Source organism: Falco naumanni, chromosome 5 (genome assembly GCF_017639655.2).
Source record: "Falco naumanni isolate bFalNau1 chromosome 5, bFalNau1.pat, whole genome shotgun sequence".
Classification (NCBI taxonomy): Eukaryota; Metazoa; Chordata; class Aves; order Falconiformes; family Falconidae; genus Falco; species Falco naumanni.
In genome coordinates this window covers 87,381,777-87,397,771 of record NC_054058.1, presented here as the reverse complement: position 1 = coordinate 87,397,771, position 15,995 = coordinate 87,381,777, and the positions used below count along the sequence as shown (strand labels likewise).

Below are 15,995 nucleotides of genomic sequence, written 5' to 3'. Positions count from 1 at the left end.
GCTTTGCGGTGGACTGAGGAGCATGTACACACAGAGCTGGCTCAGCTCCACCTGAAAGTGGGAAAGGGATGGATCTCCTCAAAACATGGTGACAGGGTTGCTTGTGGTCATGTAAGCATTCCTTCATAGAGGTCCTGGACTTTAATGGATTTGTTAGATTTGAGTGTTTTTTAAAAGAATTGGCCCAGAGTTAAATAACTAGGGTTGCTGAATCGTCTGAAGGAATACAGAAAGCATTCACGCCAGCATCTGGTGTCTCTGTTCCTCTAAGCCTCCAGGATCTCAAGTCTTTCTACTTACACTAGGAGCAAACACATTTCCACTATAATTTGGCATCTTCTCAGAGCATCTTGTATTATTCTGTAGACATCCCTAGAAAGCTTTTTTCCTTAATTAGAAAAGGAAACAGCATTTCAGGGCTACTGAACACACTTAGCTTATACCTACTTGTGGTAGAGAAGGTATTACAGAATGCTTTTTATGGTTTAAACCTATTACAATTTTCATGCAATTCTGCAGATTTTGAACGGGCCTCTAACACTTGTTGTTTTTTTCTTTATTTCTCCCCAGTTTTTATTAACTGCTGTTTAATCATGGTTGTCCTAACCTCAACCTTTAAAGGTCCGAGTACATTTCTGATGGATATTATGGTAATTGAATTATTAAGGCTGGATAAGAACCGGAATACAGTTGAAGCAAAATACTACATATTATATAAAACTTCAAAGACTTGGTCAACTAAATTCAAATACGGTTCCAGGTCATATTTAGTAAATCACCTCCAGCAACAAAAGGGGTCAAGCCAACCATCACTTTTTTCAGGAAATCTTGCAGGGAAAAGGGAATCTCCTTTCTTCTGTCCTGGAACCATCAATTCCATTCATCTCCACTGGTTGAGGCACATCACTGTAAAATGACAAATATTCCTGCAGAGTTACAAAAGCCAGTCCCTTTTGTTTTATTCACTGCCTGCGTGGTAGCGGAGGGAGTGACTGGGGGGAGAGGGCAAGTGCAACACAAGGTGCGTGTGGGTTTCAGGGGTCTGCGGGCAGCCGTGCCCCGGCGGCCAGGGTCGCTCAGCTGCTGTGACACTGAACTGCTGGTCGCCCTCACGCTTGAGAGCATGGGGTGTGTGGTGGCACAGCTGCCCCCCCCGCACCACAGCTGCCCCCCCCCCCCCCCCGCACGGCTGGCAGCTGTTTCGCACGGGCTGTCCAGCAGCCGTCAGCTGGCAGCAGCCCTCAGCTGTCACTCCTGGCCTCATCCGTATTCCAAACGCTGGGCAAAAAGGGAGGTTAAAGACCGCGTAGCCCTTCAGCTCCTCACCTAAATCTAGTTTTGCAATAAAACTGAGACCATAGCATAAAAGATAAACTGGCGTTATCTAAGTCGCAGGGTGTGAGCCCGAGGTGTCCTCCAGGGGCTCATTCCAGGCTCCGAGTTCCGGGCAGCCAGTTTTGTTGTATAACTATGTCATCATCAGCTGAGTTTTGGTATTTTGTTTTCCAGAACTACTAGTGCAATAATAATAAGCCCAGTAGTAATCTTTGCAAAATCCCTTCTCATTGCCTACTATATTGAAGTAGAATGGAAACAAATTGGCAGCAGGCATCTAGAAAATTAGATATTAACTTTCAAAAGTGCATGCTAGTTTGCCCTGTAATAGCTGGGAAGCAAGAACATTATGTTTCAGCACTGAACTTTTTTGTGGAATCAAAATATTCTCTCACTATAGCCTGGTTCACATCTGCTGTGGGCTTTAACGTTGTTAACAATACTTGTGATTGCAGTAATAGAAATGTAGTCAGGGAAGAGAAAGGGAAAAGCCCTCTTATTTGTATTCAGACCTCTAACTCTAACAATGCAGTTAATCCTACTGCAATTACTGTGGGAAAAAAAAAAAAAAAGAAAGGAACAAATCTGAGAAAAGAAAATTAATGTGAAAAAAACCCCACTCCTCTGCATTTATTTAATGTTAAGGATGTGAAATAAACCCACACAATCAAAGAAGTGCACAACTGCGACAGGAAATTTGGATCAAAATCAGGATCTTGATAAAGACTGTTATTATAAAAATAGTGTAGTTGACCACAGAGAAAGCTAAAGGAAGAAAATACTCCCTTTGACTATTTAGGGCAAATCAGATAGCTGAGGCTGTTATTAAAGTGACCATGGGTTACAGGCTAGAGGTAGCAGCATTACTGGAAGGGAAGTTGCATAACGGCAGTCACTGCTCTGCCCTGGGCCTCTGAGCTCACCAGGCGCTGCCCCTGGGGCAGGGGCGCTTCGGCTGCTTGGCTTTCTCCTTCCCAATAGACCTGACCGAATAGCACAAATCATTTGCTGCAAGAAGTAAAAGAGAAGGTATGCCCACCCTTCCTGGTTTCAGCAAAGGGGCACCTGCCCATTTTATCCCGTTTTCCATTTCCCATTTTTCTTTGAGCATTTTGGTAGGCTCCTTATTCCCTGTCTTTCACTGCTGCCTGACATGAAGCTCTTTTGGACATTTTCTGCTTTTGGCATCTGTGACTCGAGCCCCTGCCCATCAGCTTCTCAGGAACTTCAACATGAACTTTCCCAGATTTGCTCCTTCCTTCTTGTCACATGAAGATCTGTCTGTCCCACTCTCTATAGCTTCTTATTACTCATGATGTCCCTTGTGTTTTTTCTTCCCATCTACTAGTGTCACCATCCTTCCTGATTGGGTTTCATCTCCCTTAAGTTATGTACACATTAGATATCCACGCCTGAACTGCTCACCCAGGCTTCCTTTGGCAGCTGTTTACAGGAATAGACACTCGTATTGTGACTCATCTGACTTGTTTTAGATGTCCTCATTGGGATGAAATGCATTCTGGAAATGCCCGTATATCTTACTGAAAATAACAGGGAGTTATCCAAATAGGCCAGATGGAGTTGTTGGCATTGTAGCTGTGTAAAATGAGGTATGATGACTGCCTCTGATATGTTTCTTCAGAAGGTAGCATAGAGAATAAATACATCAAGAACTTTTTCAAAACTTCTTATGCCTAAATCTTAAGTCAGTTTCTGAGAATGATTAAAGAACCCAGATAAACTTCACACAATACCTGACTTTTATTACAAACAAGAGCACTATTTTCAGACTATTAAATAATGCTAAAAATGATTCAGAAGCATCTGTTTTCCTTATATGTTGACTTGTTTCCTCCTGCCCATAAAATACATACTTTTAATCTTAATGACTGATAAAAATTGTGGTTTAGCAGAAACTTTATGGTATACAGTTAAAATAAAAGAAAAGAATTTGTAGATGTTGGAACTTAGTGCACATATATTCTGAAACTACCTTCAATCCTGTGCAATAGGATATTGAAATTGTGAGCTGTCTAAAAACTACCTTAGGGTGTTTTTTTGGATATATATATATTTTACAGCACATCTTTTTGATTGTTAAATTATATTATTTTATAATAAAACAGTTTTGGTTTTTAAGTTAGTCTCCTAAATCAGATCTGTCAAACTATTGGGTTACATCATTGCTCATTACACATCAGGACATACAATAACGGATTTTACATGACGTAGTAGCGTTTTACAATTTCTCAAATCACCTCGAATATAACCGTGTTTAATTCATAGTTATGTTGGTCGTCTGAGTATTGGCTGGTTCTGCAAACACGAGGCTGCGCAGTTAATACATTACAAATGCACCTTCCTGCCTCTTGCAGTGAACCACTGCCCTGTCGCAGTGCGCTCTGCAGCCCTCTTCACTGGTGAGGCCAGTGCTGAGATCTTTCTGCTTTACCCCAGTTCACTGAAAAGATCATTGTGGTCTGTCTGGCCCAAGCATTTGACTCAACACCCTTTTATTTCTCTCAGTGGCTTATACTTCGCTGGTGCATCTGATTGGTGCCTTGCCCTGAGGTCTCCACAGAGTTTGTCCCTTCCCTATGTGACCATTTTTTGCTGCTTCTGGGTCATTCTTAACCCTGTTGCAGCACCAGTGATTCTGTATCCAGTTCTCTCTTCATTAATTTTTTTGTCTTCTGTTTGCGGTGTCTCCCAGGCAAATCATCACCTGGGATTCCTCTCCTGACTGGCCTGCAGCTCCCTCCTCCTGCAACTTGCTTCTCAATACAAACTTTTGCCAATATGGCTACAAAATTCAACTTATTCAAAATTGCTTTATAGAAGTACAGGTAAGGGTATGGCATAAGTTCACAATATGGAACAAAACAAAACAAAGTATGAAATACATCTCATATATATTTTAGCCTTTGTTCCCATTCTTAGCATGTTTGTTTTTCTATAACCGTAAGTATTCATATCATGCATTTATAAAGCCTAACACAACCTTAATGTTACTGAAACATTAAAGATTATCAGAGATGCAGAGGTAGAACCCGTAAACATTAATGCTCATTATGGTTCAATATTTGGTACAGCACCATATACACAAACCAGATGTTTTTGAAAGTTTAATCTTTTTATCTTGAATGCTTCCATGAATTCTGTTATTGTTGCATTTCCTAATTATACCTCATAATTTATAGTATATTTGTTTCCTAATACCAATGCGATGCAAATATGTGCTATTGTTCCCGTTTAGCAGATGGAGAACTAAGGAATAGAGAAACTATGATCCAATAAAGAGCACTGACATCCAAAGCAGAGCAAAATTGAGGTGTCTAGATTATTAAAAACAAACTTAAAGCCACATTCGATAAACTTCACTCTCTATAAACATCATTGTAACTGACTGCATACTGCAATTGTCAGTCAAAAAAACTCAAAATAAGGGTTATTTCTAGATTTATATCAGGATTTAATGCACAGTATCTGATTACTGATATCAGTTACCCATGAGGCAACATGCAACAGTGGACACAGAATATTCAAGTTTCACATCCTTGTATATGTGAGAAAACTCACAATAACAGTAGTGAACAAACATAAAAAAAATTAATCACACCCATGTAATATTTACCATTAAAGAACAAAATTACTTTAAACTGAGAAAACTAGTTGAAAAGAATAATTAGCTAAAAGGGTAATTTTTCTTCCCTGAACTAGTAATTGAACAGCAGACAACAAGGGATTATTAGTAGAAAAGAAATCATCTATCAGAAATGAAATAAAGCTTTCCCTCCCACCCCTACCCCCACCCCCCCAACCCCCACAAAAAAAATGGGGGGAAGAAGTATTTCAAATGTTTGGAAGGAAAGTCATCTGTTAGAGGCAGATTCAATCGTGAATAGGATTGTAATAAACAAAGACTCTAGTGCAAGCCTATAGATGATTTTTTTTTTTTTTTTTTTGCATTAGTGGTCATTGTAGGAAAGACTAAGGAGGTATCTATACTGCAGATTTCCTTTATGGGTAAAATACACGAGGACTGTATCTGTGTGAACTGGTAATAGAAGAGACTAATACCTAGCAATCTGATAGCAAAACAATAAAAACCATCAAATGGGTCATCAGCTGTTAAAATGGGCTTTTATTGGCTCCAGCAGATCAGTAAGTCTAACGTGCTTATCAGAAAATTTGCTAGAAATTATAATAAAAAATATTCAGTAGACAAAAGAGTAAAAATGATATATTGGGCAAGAATCAGAACAACTTCTGTGGAAGAAAGCCACACTTTGCAAAACTATGACAATTCTCTGAAGGAGGCAAGGATTATTTGCATAATGTTGATTCAAACTTATGAACTTGAATTTTCAAAAAGAGACCAACAGCACTAATTAAACCGAATTGTCATGGGGTAGAAGGGTAAACCCTTTCCTGGATTACTTGATGAAAGATAGGAAACAAAGGATAGGGTGAATAATCATTTTTGACAGCAAGGAACCATCAGCAGTCCAAGGATCTGGATTCATAAATACTGTGGAAAAGTGAGCTGAGAGGTGATTTTTTGTGTAATGATACAGAATTAATCAGGGTAGTAAAAGCATAAGCTGCATGTGAAGAGTAACAGAACAGTCTCATGATATTAAGTAATGAAATGACAGATGAAATCAACGTCAATAAATGGAAAGTCATGCACTGAGAAAAAATAACCTTCACTGTTCATACACAGTGATGGACTCTAAATTGACTATTACTACTCTTGAAACCAACCTTAAAGTCCCTGAAAACATCAGTGAAATGTTCAGTTGACGTGCCTTCTACAAGAAAAACATGACAATTAAAGTAGGAATTATTGGGAAAAGAATGAGGAAATAAAAAATTCAGATGGATATGTAAATCTATTGTACACCCACATCTGAACAATAAATGTGGTTCTGAGTAATCCATTTCTGAAATGGATCTAGAGAGCACAGAGAAGGGTGACAAGGAAGAACTGCGCTACAGAAAAAAATCTATACAAGCAGAGGTTAAATAGATAACACTGGAAAAATGATTGAGGGGAAATTATGAAGCCTGTAAAAATAATAATAAAAAGTTTGGAACAATGAGTAAAAAAAATAAATATTCAGTGTTTCTTATAGAATAAGAATTAAGAACTAATGCATCTATTAGGTGCCAGACTTGAAACAAATGAAAAGAAGCACATTTTCATGCAATAAAGCTGAAAAAGTCATGGAGGAGAGTCCATCTTCATATATTAAATTGTAGCTACAGCTTCTGGCTCAGGAAGTCCCAAGGGTGCTGAACTGCAGAGGCTGGGATGCTGTATCAGAGAAAGGATCATTTGACTTGATCTATTTCCTATATTCTTTCCTTAACAATCTATTAAGCTACATTTATTCTAGGAAACTAAATAGAGCCATAGCAGAGACCCAAGTTTAGAGAACTCAGCGGTTCTGACAGAAGTTGTGCTGTGCTGTTTGTCTGCAAGGCTGAAAACGTGCCCTGACTTCTTTTATTCACTGTCAGAGGCACAGCCTTGGTGGCCACAGTGAAAGTGGTGGGCAAGGGATGTCTTTGGCTCCATGCAGGGCAATTATTTGCTCTTAACATTAGCCTCCCTTTCTTTGCCTTGTACACATTTTTTAAACATCTTGGGGCTGGTTAAGTCCTTTACCTCTTTTAAATCCCTTACCTCTTTCCAACTGCATTGTGCATAAGTGCTTTGTTCAAAGTGTGAAACTATTTTTCCTTTTGTAAATTTTCATTTAGCTGTAAAAGATGTGCTTAGTAAATTCTCTGCCTGCTTATTTTTCTGGAGCATGGTTAGACATCTCTGTCATGTACGTATGGGGGACTCATTCTGGTGTAAAGGAAGTGAGTTTTGTTCAGATATAGGTGATAATCTGGTTCAAATCCAAACCACCATAATTAAAACTCAGGTCAGCCCAGAGACAAAACCAAGTGCAGATCTCTCACACGGGCTTTGTTCCATTCCCACCCAAGCACTAGGGTAACTCTAGAAATAGAAAGAGAACAAATGTTTGTTCCCACACTATTGTTACAATAAAACAAAAGCTTCCAATCTTTGGAGGAATTTTGGAAAGCTGTAACATTTTTTGTTTTACATGCTTGCTACAGATGAAAAAGTTTTTCTGAAGAGGCTTTTTGTGCTCTTATGACAGTCATTTCCATTTGTTGGACCAACCCTCGCATTTTCTCATGGGCCACTGTGTACATCTACTATCACACTTCTTGTCAACCCATTTGTAAATTTTGCTGCTTAACACAGGCTCTCTTGCAAACCATCATGGTTTCAGACCACAGCTTGAGAACTAATGATGTGTTGGATAACTGAATTTTCTTTTTCCTGCTGATGCCTTTAGTTCAAGCTAATCCCAGGGGCACTCAGTTAACCACCATTCAAGAGTCTCAACATGTACGCTGATTACAGAACTGTGTTTACGGTACACAGAGCTGGCAGATCCCTTGGAGAGGGTCTCTAGACAGCAGATCACTCCTTACAGCTTGGTTTAGGTGCAAAGTCAGTGTGGGCTGAGGAGCTGTGTCCTGCAGCATACCTGGACTCATTTGCCCCTCTCTGGATGACACTCGCTGGAGGCTATTGCCTCCCCAGCCTTCCTTATCATTGTCCAAATGTCACCTACCTATACTTGCCCTTTCCCCAGTAAAAAATTATTTTTTATCACAAGCCCATTTCTCTAATAGTTGTGTTGATTATGACATTATTCTGCAGCATAAAAAAAAAAATAAAAAATTGCTTCCGTACACGTGTCTCTGACTAAAACATCTGCAGGGCCTGACAAACATATATTTTAAAATACAGGTTAGTCATATTTCTAACTGAAATCAGGTGATTTCACAGATGATAATTTTAAAAAATAGGACAAAAAGTTTTCACCTTTAACTATATGCTTACTTGAAGTGCATTTATTTTCTGAAAAATCAGCATTGTAACAGCTGTTGATGCAAGGGTTTTTTTCAGGAACTGCTTGTGTGCTCTCGGAGAATGATGGTGAAGATACAGCAATGATAAGAAATGAAACTATCTATCAGAAACAGCTATCAGAAGTGAGACTATAATCGCAAATATTTGGATGATTGTGTAACAATGCATGACTGAATTAATTCTAAGAGCAGTCATCTGAGTACATACTGAACTGAACAAGAACATTCCCTTTAAGAAATTATTAAGAGGCTTTAACTATAACATAAATAACAACGTGGCACAAAGTGTTTGGATATGCCTTTAATGGAGAGGAGATAAGCTGAGATAAGAAAGGAATTGGAAGAATTTTGTCTAAGGACAAGAAGTATTATTCTCAGACCCTAATGTTATACATGTGATCATGGCCACATTGTTAGAATAACATGAAGTTTTTTGGTAAATGTACATGGTGGTATTGCTGTTACATAAATTATACCCATTGCTCCAGGTAAACCTGGGAATTTGACCTTGACACGTAACACAGTTCTGATCCATTGATCAGAATGAAGCAAATTCATTAGTACCTAGACACTGCAGCCACTTCCATGCTCACAGATTTATCTCCTGGGCAGCAAACCCGGTGTGATTCTCGCACGTACAAGTGTGGCTGTGACACACAAGTGGACATTTTCCTGGGACTTGCTCTAGCCCTGAGGGTATATGGCTCAGTCCAGGAAACATGTCTTCTTGGAGCAGGATGCAAGTGATATATCCTGAATGTGTACATTGGTCAAATAAAAGAAGAAGTTAAGAATTACCTTTTTTTTTTAAAAAAAAAAAGGAAACAAAAAAACAACACTTTTTGCTGTTCTTTTGAATTGGAAATTTACTGTGAATAGTCCATATCTGAGTTAGCATGCTTGGTCAGCTCAAGCTTGTAAATCACATAATACCACTTCTAATGTGATGTTGTGTGAGGTGTTTTCAGAAAAAAGAATCATGTTAGCTGTTTCTTTTCCATGAAGGTATGGAAACAGGATCATTTCCAGTGATTACAAGGTAGCATCAGAATGGTTGTGAAGATGGCTGAAGAAAATTCTTTTTTTAAAAAAAAATCTAATATCTATTCACAAAAAGACAGTCTGCATGGCTGTGCACCTGTTCAGTACCACTGAATGGACCTAGTGCAGACAGGACAGATACTTGTATGCTCATGGCCAATTGATCTCTAAAACTGGTGGTCTGGGGGGATGGCAGATGTGATAGTGTGGGCTATTTGCTATGAAACCTTCCTGAGAATGTGTGTAAGTGCTCAGGTGGCTAGCCTCAGCTATGTCCCTTACGGCAGCTATCACCCACCTCCACAGGCCATTTAAATTGCTTTAGTTGACAAAACTACAGACACCTCAGTGACAGCACATCGTAAGTGTTATAAAGTCCAGTTGGAAACTTTTGACAAGTGCTCACTAGCTCCCCTTTGCTTATCTTACTGAAAACCAGAGAAAATAGATCCATGGCATGTTCTCTAAGAGAACCCTTAAGGGCATGTCTACACCAAGCTCTGTCTGAAACCAGAAACAGCATGAGAAAAATGGGAGAAAGTCAAGAGGGAGGTGGCTATGATGACCAGGTTATTGTCTAAGAGACTGGCACAGAAGGAAAAGTTGAGGCACCTGGTGATGTTTATTCAGAGAATTGGTGGGGCATAGTCATCTTCATGTATATAAAAAACCTTCTGTAGAAAATCAAGGAATAAACTGGAAAACATATATTGCCAAGTCTGCTATGTCTAGGATGAGAAATAATAGACTTAAAGTGAAACAGTATTTAGCATATTAGGAATAAAATGGTGTAATAGATTGCTCAGGGAGGTTATGAGATGTTCATCACTGGAGACTTTAGGAAAAGACTAGAAAAATATATGTCAGGAATTATTTGGACAGAGCTGATCCTGCCTCCGGGCAGGGAGTTGAGCTGGATGACCTCTTGAGGTCCTTTCTGGTCTTATTTTCAATGATTTTATGACTGTGGCAGTCTACCCAGCTTGATGTGTTTGGGTGCAAGATCTTACTAACATGACCATGCTGCATTTCAAGGCAGGAATTTTCCCTTCACTGAATTTAGGAACCCACTTAGTGGTAGCTTGGGGGTCCCTGTAGCAGACTGTGATATGGCCTGCAGATCTGCTATTTAGCATCAAATAACCACCTTAGACATTTTAAAGATACACTCTGAAGAACAGGCTGGGTACAACATCTATTGAGAACACCGCTGTGCTCAGGGGTCAGCTAGGGAGACCGTTCTGTTAACCACTGTCAAACACCATCTGAGGGAGTCACACAAAGTGACACTTCTCCATCCCAGGCATCACACATTCTTTCCACGGTCCAGCGCATGTGACCACTTGGTTCAGTCTGTGACAGCCAGCCTTGCAGGGGGGTGCAAGCAGCTGCAATAGGCTGTCCTCAGACTCTCTTTTTAGCTGCTTCTGTTAGGGCTTGTGCTTTAGGGGATGTACACCTATGTGTTGAGTGCTGATGACACATGGCGCTCTGCTTTGCAGACCATAATCTGCTGCTCTCTATTATAGGGGTCGGCTTTCCAACCTCGCCACTTTTCCTTTGATAAGCAGCTCACATTGCTGTGCTATTTCTGGTCTACAGGGAATTCCTAGGGAATACTGCAAATACTGTGGCGATACTGTCTGGTGTCAGCTGAAGTGTGTGAGAGGGTGCAATGTACTGCTTTGCCAGGGAGAGAAAATTGGGTCATGTTAAATCTGGTACGTATGTCAGCCATTCTTCATTTGGCATAAGTGAAGAAAGCCATTGATCTTTATTACAGAAGAGATGGCCAAAACACAGGCTACATGCACAGCTAGTGTGCGAGCAAAGCCGTGGGTCCAGGGGCTGCCTGAGGTCCTCAGACTAGAAAGCTGGGGAATAGACAGGGCTGCGGGGCTCTCACTTTCTCAAGTTCCCACTATAAAAGCATCCTTTTGCTTCATACTGCATACCAGCTCTGGCTAGTTCATTTAATCTCATCTGTGAGACGCAGTGGCTGGATCCTAAGTGTCCCACTGGCTCTCAAACTACATATCTGTAGGCACTTCAGTTGCACTTTCTATGTCCAGGATGGGCAGAGCAGCCAGCAGGGAAGATGTCCTTGCCCAAGGACACTCAGATTATTTTAATCCCCAGTTGTTATATGGAAGAAGTCAGCAAAGATTTCTGCTGCAGCAAAGATCATAGGTTTTCTTGAGATCTGGCAGAAGAGCTAGTGGTGCTCAGCCTTGCTCTGCAGTGTACAGGCCTTGACAAGAATTTAGAAGAAATATGCTTGATTTACATTATTGTGGTAATTTGTCCAATTTATCCCAAGAGGGACAGTGGGCAAGACAGAAATTCAGCATGGGGATTTTAAAACACTACACAATGCAGAACCTGTGTTGTCCTAGAGGACTGTTCCTGCAAGGAGATGTGGTAAGAGTAATGCTGGTGTTCATCTGATAAGGCAAGGGACCTTGAATCATGAGATATCTTGAATCTCGTAGGAGAAACAATAAACCCAAATATGAATCTCTTAAACCTTTCAACAGAGACCTAAAAGTATGCTAGTGAAACAGCATTCAGATGTTATGATGAATTTCACGAGACAAAGCTTTTGTCTTTCTGTAGTTCATTTAAAGCTACTGAATTGTGATTTATACAGGACTGGCTATTTTTACTGCCAAAGGGACTAAACATCACAGATGAGTTTCTTCCCACTGGAATTGAATCAACTTGAGTGCAGGATTTTAAAATCTTATGTACTCATTCTAGTTCTGAAGTTTGTTGATATTTTTTTTTCAGATCAGCTCCCTAAATAATATTGGCAAATGCTGATTCAGGTTTTCATAGCATAACATATGCTGCTACTTTCTCTAATTAACAGAGTTTCCAAAGTTTCTTATCCACATGCATGTGTGCACACAAACACAAGCCTGCACATGTGTCTATGCGAAGCACTTGAAAGAAATCAGATGACAAATGCAAAATGGCATGAAATCTGAAAAGTGAAAACAGATTAAGATATTCTTAAAATGTGATTTTGCTCTAAAATGTACTGACAGAAATTTTCACTTTGTCAGGGCACTATGGTAAAAAGCACATTTTTTCATTAGAATAATCAGGAGTATTGTTTTGTCACTGTATAATAACTTTAACCCTGGAACTCTTCAAAGACAAATAAAATGATTATCATAATGCAAATGCCTCTCAGCTCACAGTGCTGAGGACCGAAGGACACAAAGGCTGCATTCTCCTCAGACCGGGGGATGGACCCACTGCAGTCTCCCTGCTTCTTTCCTTGGTTATTCTGGTGTAAAATGAAGCTGTAACACTTTGTCACCCTGTTTCTCTGAGATGATAGAAACTTTTTCATCGTTCTGTGAGCAGCGACTGTTGCTGCACAGTCCCAAGGTCACCAACGCCATTCACAGGTACAAGGAGGAGGATTTCAAACTGCTGCTACTCCTTGGCCAGGGCACAGTCAGGTGCTTGTTGTAACGGCCTTGTCAAAGTTGGTAGATGAGTTAAATACGATTTAAGCTAATTCTGCCCTCAGTTACTAAACCACTTTGCTCCAAAATGTGTTACTAGCTTCTGGTTGTTGTTTTTCCAGGCTTGTCAGTTGGCCGATCTTACTGATGATGAGAGGGATTGGCAGTAATCTCTTGCTGGTATCAGCCAGATAGCAAGTCTGCATATCAGTGAGCTTTCGTAAACGTTTGCAGTGATCTCTAGAGGGACTTTGTATATTTGATGCTGGCTTTTCCTGAGTAATGGTCACAATGAAATGTCCTCCCTCTCCAAGTAATTTTTTTTCTTTGAGGTTTTCATAAGACACTTATATTCTTTTCTATTAACAAATAATCTTAATAAAATAGCTTCATTTGCATAATGCCATTTGCAAAACTGATAATCTTTTGATCTCTAGTGAAAATGGGCATGATTTCTTTACTCTTAGTATTTTAAAGCTCATCTACTGCATCAGAGGATCACATGTCATGTTGGCTTCCCTTCTATTTCCCTGTGTGAGCTTTATTGCAAGATACACATTGTTTTGTCTATAGACAAACACGCTGAGTAGCCTTGTATCTGTGCAGCTACACTGCTGAAAAGTACAGTCAATAAACACAGAGGCATTTTGCTCTGCCTCATATTTAGACAATATAGTGGTCACGACAGACAACACCTACACAGAATGTCAACAAGCTCCAAGTCCTTGTGATCAGGCTCTGGGTTTGTCTTCGGCCAAACTTTGATTTAAGAGAAAACAAAAGCTCAGGTTAAATCCCTACCTGGTACAAACTGATGTAGTTCCACTGAATTCAGTTAACACCAGCTGAGAATGTAGTCTTGTGTTTGTTGACTGGAAGCTTGTTCAAATACCTTATCCAGGCTAATTGTGGGTAAAATGATTGCATCTATTCTGACCCGAACAGCTGAAGGTGTCACATGTGGCTGCAGAAGGTTTTGTCTAAATAGAATATGAGGCAATGTGTCTCCCAGAGGTCCCAGTTCACACCTTGGGGTGCTGCAGCATGGCTGCAACTTGTTCACCACTGTATTAGCAACTGGGATTATATATAAACCTTGGGATGAGTGCAATATCATTTGGGAAGCTCTGTTTCTGTTGTTTGAAAGTAAGTTGGACAAACCTGGTGTAACTTTTTCATTTGATTGCCCTGCTATGAAATTTGAATTTACTCTAACTGAAAACCAGTTTCTGTAGCAAAATTAAGGAGCACACATGTTAAAAAGAGCAAACATTGCCTGATTTAATGGCTGCCTGCCTATATTCATAGGGTCTGAATACTGGACAATAGAAAAATTCACTCAAACCTGCAATATTAGAGAGCTTCATATGGAAATAAAAGATAAAGGAGAGAATTTGTCTAAAACAGGTTTAAATTTTTTTAAAAAAATCTATTTGTTTTTATTGTATTTTCAGTTTTATCAGTCATGGCTTAATGCAATTGCTCTAAGTTACACATATCAACTGTAACCGACTTGGAAGTGAGCTTGAATGTAGTAGTAATCAGAGGAGTCCCTGGATAACCCCATCTGGCTGGTGACTGGAATCAGCATTTTCCCTGAACGTCATAATTTTCTTACAGACATACAAGAACTTTTTTCTGCTGCTTTACAGCCAGATGTTGCCCTTTCTGGCTGGACACAGGATTATTCCAAAGTAGATCTATCTTTTGTTGGAACACCTGGGTGGAGAACAAGGTAGAGGAAAGCTGACGGTATGGTTAAAGTGTGGCAATCCTAGTTTCACAGAGGGCAGCCAGAGGCTCTCATGAGGCTCTGTACTCTACAGGAAAACTTGCAATGGATGGATGTCCACACCACACAGGCTAGAATATCTCTGAATAGTTTTAATTGGTTACATTTAGATAATCAGCTCACAATCCCTTCTGGACAATCAAGAAATAAAGATCTTGCCACATATATTACCAGCACTTGCCATACTGAAAATCACTTTGAACATAAAAGAGCTGGCGTTAGATATTGTTTCTTGTTCTGTTATTTTACTAAAGGCTTCTTGCACACGGAGGCAGCATTTAAAAGTTTCGTTGGATACTCATGTGGTCTTCATACAACGTGAAAATCAGATTCATGATAATTTGTCAGCTGGAACCTATGAATGATTTGGAAAATGGATTGTTGCTAGGCCATGCATTTATTCCTGCTTTTTACTATTAAGAAAAAAAAAAGTTAAGATTGTAAAGGAGAGGCAAAACATTGCATTTTTAAAGATTGGTTATGTTAGATCAGATTAAGAGCTTCTTAATAAGCCAAATACATGACAGCATAGTCATGTAAGAGACCAAAATGAAAACTTTTATGCTAAAATTGCAGGAAAATAAACATGTCTGACACCCCAGGTTGCACAAACCTCATAATACTACTGGCTGTTTTGTGAGAGCACTGCGTTTAGCACAGGACAGTAAATTGCAGTTTACAAACCATTTTCCAATTTGCTTTCATAATGTAACATTTTTCCAAGCAGCTCTACTCCACCGGGCATCCCGGCTTTGGATTATTGGTCCGTTAGGTAACACAGACTGCTGCCAGACCACTGGCTTCCCTGGAACCAGTCGTGTTCGCTAACCCTGGGCCTTTGGTTGTTTACAACCCCTTTAACTTTATATTGCTTGGAAATTCAGCATGAACTGACCTCCTATTCTAAATCAGCTAGGCAAACAAGAACAAATTTGACACTTCTCTTAAGACAAAAAACTAACAACAAAACCAAAAGCCAACTACTGGATAGTATATTGTTATGCAATATGTAGCAATTATACATATATGAATCTCCAAATTTGTTATTTCCATTAGGTATTACTTTATGGTGCATATAGTTCTATTCATCACACTAGGAGCATGCTGGGGCACAGCACGTTCAGTGGTATAGAAGCTCAGAAATATCGCTAGCTGCCAAATCATATAGAACTAGGTTTGCATACTTTTTTTTTGAAAATGTCAAGAACCTGGCATTCTGCTTGCTTTGTTTGATAGTCACACACAAAGGAAAACCAACTCAAATTCTCAGTGGGTATGTTGTTATTCTGCAACAGAGCAAAATGCAGAGAGACCTGGCCTGACAGAGGTGTGCCTGAACGAGGAACTGCTAGGGTTGCTTCAGCTCTTTACTGAGCCAGAAC

General features: G+C 39.7%; 1 long non-coding RNA gene across 1 annotated transcript in view; it reads left to right on the top strand.

Annotated features, from left to right (window-relative positions):
- The first annotated feature begins 2,252 nt into the window (after positions 1–2,252).
- The window catches only part of LOC121089531, a 38,026-nt gene continuing 24,283 nt past the window's right edge, over positions 2,253–15,995 (top strand). Inside the window, exon 1 of the long non-coding RNA XR_005828248.1 lies at positions 2,253–2,364. This is a non-coding gene — a long non-coding RNA (uncharacterized LOC121089531). The remainder of the gene's footprint in view (positions 2,365–15,995) is intronic.